Source organism: Semicossyphus pulcher, unplaced genomic scaffold (assembly GCF_022749685.1).
Source record: "Semicossyphus pulcher isolate SPU_LCO1_2020_fin unplaced genomic scaffold, fSemPul1.0.p SCAF_18, whole genome shotgun sequence".
In the NCBI taxonomy this organism is placed as follows: Eukaryota; Metazoa; Chordata; class Actinopteri; order Labriformes; family Labridae; genus Semicossyphus; species Semicossyphus pulcher.
In genome coordinates this window covers 21,717,022-21,727,369 of record NW_027211691.1, presented here as the reverse complement: position 1 = coordinate 21,727,369, position 10,348 = coordinate 21,717,022, and positions in this window count along the sequence as shown.

Sequence of the window (10,348 nt, the reverse complement as noted above, 5' to 3'; positions counted from 1 at the left end):
GGATACGTGACGTGGTGTGTACGCCCCGGGGATGCCGGTAGAGCTGTTTGTCAAATCAGCCTAATCTGGGTTTCCTCTGCGGCAGAAGCCTCTCTGTCGTCCTTCCTCTCCGCTCCTCATCGCCCCGGTGGTTTGACGGAGCCCCCGTTCATCTGCCACCGGGCTGCTCTCACAGCAGCGACTGCTCTTCTCACAAGGAAGGCACGTCACTAATTACCGGCGTTCAAACCGGGGTACAGTCTCTCTCTCTCCCTCTCTTTACCCTGTTATCTCTCTTTTGCACCGCCCTCGCGACCCGCTCTCAGCCCCGTGTTCTGCCCCGCCTCTTCGTTCCGCGCTGCTACAATGCAGAGAAACACATTTCACACCGAGTGAGTGACAGCGTGTGTGTGTGTGTGTGTGTGTGTGTGTGTGTGTGTGTGACACAGAAAGAGAGAGATTTCTAGGAATTCTGTATATTTAAAATGCAGCTAAAATTAATGTAAAAGCTGCTTTATTGAAATCTTTACATATAATATCCAGAAAAATAGGATGTCTCTGTAAATATTATTTAATGTTTTCTTCCCTGTTTAGGCTTGACGTGTATCCATAAAAAAAACCTGTTGATAGGATCATTATGACGTCATCTTTCTTATTTCCTGTAGGATAAATTTTACATTTGATTCTGAAGTCACTTCAAAGTATTGACTGCTGCTCGTAAACACATGATATAAAGTGTCCTTATCCTTGCTGCAGATGTTTGCAACATCTCTGTTGTGTAGCAGGTTGCCATAGAAACCAGACAAATTACTTTTTTTTTTTTTTTTTTTAAGAGGTTCGGTTCCCATGGCAATGATGATGCCACCCATCCCCCCAAAACGCATTACACACTCTCTGTGTCTGTATAACACACACACACACACACACACACCTGCTGACTCCCAATCTGCCGATGGTGTGGAGGTGTTTGACATGTTGGCATTAAAAGAAAGCGATAGAGAGAGGAAGAGAGAGAGCGCCAGAGAGAAACAGAGCGAGCGTGCAGACGGACAGAGATCGCTCTCTCCCCTGTCCGTCTGATCACCCGTCTGTCTTCCTTTATCTCTTCGCATCAGACATATCAAAAAGCCTTTTTTTCTGTCTGCATGGGGCCAGCTAATGGCTCCTTGCTCTCCCCAGTTATCAAAACTTAAAGGCTTTTTGGATCCGAAACAGACAAAAGAACGTTGTTTACGCCCTCTGCACAGTTTGCTCGGATTCATGAGACAAAAAATATTCTAGTCTCCCATGATAAAACATCAGTTCCTGAAAGATCATTTTGTGTCATAAGTTATCTCTCTTTTTTTTTTAAGTTATCTTTCGTCTATCTGTCTTGCAAAAAAAAAAAGAAGACTAGCCACCTGTGGACATGGTCCCAGATTAATGCCCTCACCAACCAAGTTGCAGCTGAGTAAATTCAGTGTTCAAACGCTCTGCCAACAAGCCTAATTATGATAGAAGACAAAGTTGTAGCCATTAGAGTAAACAATTCTTCAATGCTGCTGCCAAGAAGCTATCATTTCTAAAAGGTGGAAGCTTTACTTGCATCTTCAGCACAACAGCAGAAGATCTATGGGCATCATTAATCCAGTATCAGACTATGTCAATTAGGGCTGCACGGCGGTGCAGTGGTTAGAAGGTTCCAGGTTCGAATCCCAGCTCGGACATAGCGGGCCTTTCTCTGTGGAGTTTGCATGCTCTCCTCGTGCATGTCCCCTCCGGGTAATCCGGCCTCCTCCCACAGTCCAAAGACATGCTCGCTAGGTTCAGTGGTGACTTTAAATTGCCCGTGAGTGTGAAAGGTTGTCTGTCTCTATGTATCAGCCCTGTGATTGGCGATCTGTCCAGGGTGTAGCCTGCCCCTGCCCAATGACAGGAGAAGTAAGTTGACTCAATCCTCAAAGATATTTGACGGAACAAATCCCTATGAATTAGCAGTTAGTCAAAAGCGATTATCGTGGCACTTACTCATTCTGAGCAATACTAATTTTTGTAACACTTAAAGTTGCAGTAATTGACTACAGTTAGTTACGTTTGAGTTGATAGAATTTTTAAACATTGTAAACCCAGAGGGCAGCTTTTTGCGGAGTGACCGTTTTTTACCGATTCAGAGGAGCGCGCACAAGAGGAAAGGGTCATCACTTCATCACAGTGACCTTTGACACCAAATTTAAATCCTTTAATTCTTGAATCCAAAAGGACGTTTTTGTGCCAAATATAGAGAAATTCCCTTCAGAGGTGTTCCAGAGAAATCCAGTTCACCAGAATGGATCCTCCAACCACAGCAGCAGAGAGACTTCTGGTTCTCTTTCTTCAGGCTCAGATGTTCTGAGCATAACAAAAAGAATCAGATTTTGCATCATGTAACTTTTATAATGCAATTAGCTGATATAATTAAAGATGATTTCATTATCATGCTGAGCAGCAGACATCTATTTGCCTTTGATTTTTTTCCCTTCAGGTCTTTTTTTATTCGGGTAAAAATAAACCCAATGTGATGTTCTATTAGCAGCCAGGATAGAAGTGCTGGAACGTCAGACTCTCCTACTCCTGACTTATCTTTCAGTCTTTGGGTATTTAAAGAGTCAGAAAATGTCCAAGATGACATCCTCAAATGTCGTGTTTTGTTCACACAACCAGAAGATAATAAAAGACTAAAGAAGCCAAAACATATTTTCCTTTTAAAAGCTGAAATCAATGAATTTTCCTTTAACAAGACGAGGTCAAAACCAATATGTGGCTGACCGCGTCAGGTCAATGTGCGCTTTTGTGGGCAATGTGTTACGAGGACTGTCCTTATGAGGCTGATGACGACGTGTTTGAAAGCAGGTGCGAGCTGCGGGCGTAGGTGAGGACAGCGGAGGAGCAGCCCCGCCTACTGCCCAAACAAAGTATCCAGAGCCGTATAGACAGAGAGTCGCGTCAGTGGATGTCAAAAATGCTCCATGATCCGCCAGTGCGATGTCGCAACTCTCTCTCTCTACGGCTCTGAAAGTACCGTCAGTCAGTTACTCAGTCAGGCAAAAAGTTACTTAAAAACCTAAAAAGATGATCAAAATAGTTTGCCATTAATTTAATAGTTGCATACGTCTCATCACAAACTCTTTACATTTAAAAGCAGAATCATTGAAACATAAGAATTTGAGATGTTAAATGAAATAGACAAAATATTTCACAGGGATTCAATCCAGGCAATTAACATCACAAAGAATGGACAGGAAGCAATGAATGCTCTATTAGCTACTGACTAGCAGCCCTCGACCCACAGCTGCTTAACCAAGGGGCGAACATGCAGCAGCGAGTCGATCAGAGAATAAATCTGCCCATGACAAATGCTTCCCCGGAAAAGTCAGATAAATACTAAAAGAAAACATCTGCACACATGTGCTCATGCATGTCCTCAATCAATTATTCAATTAAGCCTCAATTAGCCTTTAATCCCCATTAGCAGCCCAGAGAGACGAGCGGCGGAGGAGTGAATGAGTGAGCGTCTCCCCGGGGAAGGAAGGAAGAGCAGGAGAGAAAACGAATGACTGCAGAGATACAGGGGGCTCGGGGCAGTTTCTGATAACAAAAGTACTAATTAGTGTCGCTACAGGATTTATAGGAGTCAGAATAGTGTGTGTGAGCGAGCGTGTGTGTATATGGGATGATAGAAGAAGGTGGTGGGTATAAATGGAGTCCTCTGAAAGCGTGCCAGGCTATTTTCTGCACCTACAGAAAGTGGAAGGAGGGCGAAAGACGGAGGGGGGAATCCTCCAGAGGTTTAAAACCGCAGCTTACAAATACACTTCAAGACACGCACACACATACAAGATGGACAGATGAGAGGAATAGCATGGGCAGCAAAGAGGAGAGCACCTCTCACGACTCTAACTTTGGACAGGCTGTCAGTCTGCGTGAGGCCGTATTTTGGCTGCGCCCGCTCTCCTGTTTGTCCATCTTCCCTCCATTATTAAAGAGAGCTCTATAGACGCTGATATTCATGAATAAGACTCCTCCGTACCAGGACACCCTCCTTGTCCTCCGCCCTTTCCCATCCCCCAATCCATCTGTTTCGTTAGAGGCCATCCATAATAAAAGAGTCAATCCTTTCATTTCTATTTCCCCTCCTTCTGTATTATTTATTTACCCATCTATCCACCGTCATAGCGAGCAGATATGGACGCGGGGTCGGGATGCAGCAGATCAACCGTCGTCAACTTTATGAGGAATGAAAAGTTCATTCCATCCAAACCTCGACGCAGGAGTTATGATCGCGATATCTTCACATATAATCCACTAAAGTTTCTAATTGAATATAAATCTTTTAAATACTTTTGGACGCTCATAACTCTTTCTGAGAAACCACTCTGCGCGGCCCTGATTGGCAGCTCCTCTAATTTAAATGAGTGTGGGTGTTCGAGCGGCTGAGTCAGTTCAAATGCAGAAAAGCTGCCTGATTACACTCCAGCCGGAGGAGTCAGTGTGACGGCTGAAGTTAGTCAGAAAAATCCTGTTAAGAGTATGTTTTAAAATGCAAATTAGTGTCATTAACCAATCAGTCACTTAAAACTTGTGTCCTAATGAAACTTCTTTACATATATTTGAATAAATCATGCGATAAAAGAGCCCGTTTCAGCTGCAAGTCTCAACCTTTGAGGAGCACTTAACCTCAATACTGTCCGTCAAACGGTCCAAAAAAAGTAGTGCAAAACTAGTGCATTTTTACATCCTGCACTATCAGGTGCATACCTTTAAACTTACCTTTCTTTCTTCCCTTTTAAAATATTGGTAAAGATTATAGATAAACCTGTATTGATCATATTTTTTGGGCAATTAGAGGCCAGCAGAACACAAGCTAGCTAGCCTTTACATGGAGCAAAACATAAGGTAAGATAAGATCCAAAATATTCCAGCTACAATGGCTTAAAGGACTTACCAGAATGAAACTGCCTTAATAAGAATATAAAGACCCAAACTGATTGAAATATCATCATTTAAATAGGTTGGTTCATGTAAACATGAGGCTGTAAACTGTTGACCCACAATGATTAATCAGATGTATGATTGTAACTGCTGGTACTGGCTTGTGAATTCGTTAGCAGACACAAAGTTACATCAAATGTTTTTGGTCACCTGTAACTCAAATATTTGCTTTCTTTTACCTCTGATTTTGGTCTCCACCTTCTCCTGTGGGAAATATCTGTATCTTTAGCTGCTAAAAGCTCCACTAGCTAGTTGCATGGCTAAAACAAGCTACACTTAGCAGCTGTTAAGCTATCTGTTGATCAGGAGCCATTCTTCAACAAAAGTTGTGTGATTTCTTTGCTCATGTTATAATGTTGTGTTTTTGCATAGCAGTTAGTGACACATAAACAACAGACACTCCGCTCCAACGGCGTCTAACATTACAAAGTCTGATAATGAAAACATTCACTGTCTCATCTCCCTCTCTCTCCCGTCAGTAATAAACCTGTCATACCGAGGGCCCCCTACAGGCCTGGAGTTCTTCCGTTGTGAGGACTGGATTTGCAGCGTTTTTCTTTTGCATGTATTTTCTGGGTTTGCATGGTTTCTGTATTTGCAGCGTGTTTGATGTTCATGCATTTGTTTCAGCTTTTTGCAGCACGTTTTTTTCATTTGCAGCGCGTCTCTGCCGTTGCTATTTTTTTTTACTTTTGCATGTGATTTTGAATTTACATTGTTTCTGAATTTGCAGCTCGTTTCTTCTAATGGAAATCGTTTAGCTGTTGCAGCACGATTGCCCATGTCGGCAACAGTCAAAAACAGATGCCTTCTGTAATCAAAAAATGGATAGAGGCTGAAAAAAAAAAAACAATGGGTGAAAGATGCTAAAACGCTCCTTGGAGATAAGGGGAACTGAAGAGTTTGTTAATAATTCTCCGTTGGTTTGAGACTTGGTACACAAGAATTGGAATTTCAGCCATTGGTAAAATAAAAATACTGATTAGAGCAGCTTAAACGTTAAGAAAAAATTCAAAATAACTGAGGAAAAATACGAAATTTATACATGGTATAGTTCATTTTTTTCCAGACATTATTATTGTGTCTCTGTCGGACACTCTTTTCTGCTCAGAAAGCTCACAATTATTCATAAATGTACGTTTCCTCAGCTCTGCATCTCTTCCCATCGTTTTATTTATCCATCCCTTTTTTCCCTTCTGTTATTTCCATCTGTGTATTCTCTGCATCTTCCTGGTCAGCAGCAGCATTCATAATTTCTAAATGTCATTTAGATCATGAGGGCAGGAAGGATGCAGTGAGTGGGGTAGGGGGTGATGGAAAAGGGAGGTCATGGGGAAGGGCACGACATGAGAAATACAGTATAGTCAGCTTCATGGCCTCTTAGGGACGCACAGATTCGATTACAGTCGCAGGCCAGACACAGAGAAGACAGATGCAGACGGATGTAGATACAGAAAGCATATCACATGCTCACTCTGCTTCTCTTCACGCACGCAATCGCAGAATAAGATAGAGAGTGAGGCAGCTGAGTGCCACGAGCTTGATAAAGAAAGCTGGGAGTGCCGTGCCGCGCCTGAGGAAAACCCGATTTGCTAAAAGGTCAGTATGAGATATCTGAGAGTCTTAGACGAGCCATTTTCACCTCTCAGAAAGCTAAATTTAATCTGTGTGATTACCGGATCCATCTGTAATCTGCACACCACCTCAGCAAGACCCTGAAGGCACGTTTTCCCTGCCCCCTGCTGGACAGACACAGAACTGCATGACTGTACAGATGAGTGGATAAGGTGGGTTTTTCTTTGACAGCACGTCTTTGAGATATACTGTAGATCTGATGCTGGTGTTTGGGGTCATTCACCTTTTTCACCTCCACCACAGAAGGATTTGCTGGACACAAAAGGAAAGGTGAGTGTGACCATGTTTGAGCCTCTGACAGCAGAAAGAGCTGCTGCCTTTTGAGCTGATGTTGCACACTGACATCCACTCGCTCACCATTTGCTGCTTGGTTTGACAATGTAAGGCAATGAGACAATAGAGAGTCCTTTAAATCCAGTTTAAATACAGATAACAGATAAATTAACATATTTGAATGATAGTTTTTTGATAACAATACTTTAAGCATTCAGTTATTTCACCTCTTCATCCCTGGAAATCCAATATTACCAGTTCTGCCCATTGTTTCCAATGGACCATACAACCACACAATTTAAAAGACGATGTAGCAAAATCTCCACAGCTCTGTAGCATCTCTTATATCATCAGAATGGCTAACCCTAGACTGAAGGAATTAGCTCCCATAGGGTTGCATTGTGTTCGACTGGAGTCAGTGATAAATGTCTGTAACACTTCGTAGCAAGTTATTGTCTTGTGTGTACGGGATAATTTACTATAAATTCATATAATTCTCTCACAACTTCAGTCAGCTAATCCAACTTTATTTCCACCTCATATAATACATGCCATATAATGAAAAACTTGCTGATCTTGCACAAACACAAGGGCTTAGGCCGTTCATGCCTTTACTTTACTGCTAACATGTTCCAATGAGAGACATGACGTGTGTGCATTTTTAACAGCTGCTTTTGGATACATTTTAGATTGGCTTTTTGATTTATTGCTCTATCAATCCTAATGAATAATATCTATTTGACTATATATTCTTTATATTTTAAAGTAATAATCTTGAAGATCTCACTTTCATTGTCTTTGGCGGCACCTATGGCGATAAACGGTAATTGCAGGAGCACACCTACCAGATATCCAGACAGTGTCGCATGTGTGACGTCCACGGTTGGCTCCGGTTGTAACTCTTTTCCTTTTCAGACTGTTTGCTTCATCTGAGCGTCGAGTTTGTTTCTTTTTCTTTGGATTTTCACTTCTTGTTGAAGTTGTATCTGTAGTCATCCATCTTTTCTTTGTTTGTTCAGCCATAGTAGATTACTGTTTACTCGCAACACTTGCAGAGAGCGGAAAAGCAGCCGCTTAGCTCCGCCTACCCTCTCTGGCAGACCAACCACTGCTGGCTGATGGAAAACGCGTCACTAACTGGGCGCTGCTTGCCAGTCCATGATACTGCAAATGCAAAGGCTTATATCAGTGGGCCATAGGCTCAATCATTGTGTTACTTCATTCGGCGATAGATAGTGACTTAACACATTTATGTAAATGTAAAGATTTTTACTTTCATTCTATTCTATTGGCTCATGATGCGATTCCACTGAAAATAACCAAATTTGCTGCAAAATGTCACCATTTTACATTTTTTATGACCAAGCCTGAACTTTTCCACATTCAAATTTCACATTTAAAGTCTAAGCACGACTAGACCCACGTGATATGTTGAGTTGTGGAATTACATCAGTCCAGGTAAAGGAGAGCTTGATTTGGTCGCCTGTCTTCCAGGGAAACACAGGAAACGCAGGATATGTCCATGAAAAGTTTAGGTGTAACTAACTTAGCTTGCAGCTATTTTATTGGAAAATGATGACATCAATTATGACTAAATTTAGATACATTTTCATTCTGTTGTTGTTGAACAATGAAGACATCATTCCCCATGATCCCACGCTACTTCACAGTAACATCAAACCAGTATTTTGTCATTGATTTAAATGCCAGGCCTCTTGCAACAGAAAATAGTGAGTTTAAACACTATAAAAAGAACAATGCTTAAACAAATTTGGGCACAAATATTCACTCTTATTGTTTGGAAATGAGTCGGAGGAGGCAGGACGCAAGGAAAAAAATCTATTTTTTGTGTTTTTTGTTGTGCATCAGCGGCCGTATCTGCCATTTATAATGACCGTCAGAGTGTGAGAACGTCGGCCGGGGGCCTGATGCATGATGTTGCTTACACATCTTGTAAAGGGAGATCTCTGCTCATTATCATCCATCTCACTTACTCCCCCCTCTTTGTCTCTTGATCAGCCCAACCCCCCCTTCCCAAACACACACAAAGAGTACACACAATACTATTATAGACTGCAGCACTGGATTGTAATTGGTGCGTATTGATGAGACTGCCGCTGGTGTTTCCACAGATACAAGTCATTAATGTTACCCCCTGCCTGGCTGTGTAAGACACATTAAATACACACTGACACGCACGCACACACACACTGGTTCCAGAGCCTCCTGTAAGAACACAGAAGAAGTTGCCATAGGAACTGCTGACAGAAATGAATGAGATATGATGTGTGTAATAGCAGGTCCAGAGGAAAATCAATACTTGGACATGCTTTCAGATGCAATCCCAATCTCTCCATCAGCACCCACCTTTCACTTTCTGCCACCTCACTCCGCTCGTCTCTCACAGACGCACATTCCCAGCTCACCTTATCAATCAGGTAAAGGTTAGAAGGTGAGTAACAGCGTAATGTCTCAAGGTTTTATTTGAACCTGACAGAAAGAAGCACAACCTTCATTACAGCATGCAAACATAAATATTGACCTGAGGATGGCAAAGTTATAAGAAATAATGAATTCCATTAAGTTACAAAAATATAGCCAAAAAAATCTCCTAATATACAGGGGTTTCAATGAAATATTTAACACTACGGAGCTTTTTAAAATAAACTTTACTGAGAGATGAGAGTGATGCTGTTTTGTAGGGCTAAAACAATCTTCATTATTCATCTTTAAAGTCATTTGTTTTGCTTAATATTTGCTCTATTTTAAGCCTTTAAACGTGACAATGTGCTGTTTATAATATAACCTATATTCTCAAAGTTTAATTTAATTCTAAAAAGCACTTGATGAAGCTGAATTTTGTGTCAAGTCAAGTCAGCACAATAAAAACGATTTCCCTCTTTAAACAAGTAACTTCTCAGCTAGCTAAAGTTAGCTTTGTCAGTAAACCTAGCTTGTTCTGTTAGCTAGCATAATTTTGTTTTGGGAGTTGTACATTTTAACTGATAAGTTTGATATCAGACTGTAGCTAACTAGTCGACGTTAGCTAGTATAAACGTTACACCTTTATTAATTTACTTACCTTATAACCAGGCTAACTTTGACCTTGTAAATAGTTGGTGCAATAAAACCGTTAGGCGACCTATTTCACTCTTTAAACAAGTTTCATTTCAGCAAACTAATGTAAGCTCTGTCAGTAAACTTGGTCCGTTAGCTAGCTTACAGTTAAACTATATTCCATTGTAAACTGGGAACTTTGTGAGTTAACAGTTGGGAATTTTACCTGATAAGTTTGATATCAGACTGTAGCTAGCTAATAGATTTTAGGTAGTATAAATGATACATCTTTATTAGTTTAGACTTACAACAAGGCTGTCCTTGAACTTATACATCAGTGGTGCGATAAAACCGTTACCTATTTCACTCTTTAAACAAGTCGTATTTCAGCAAGCTA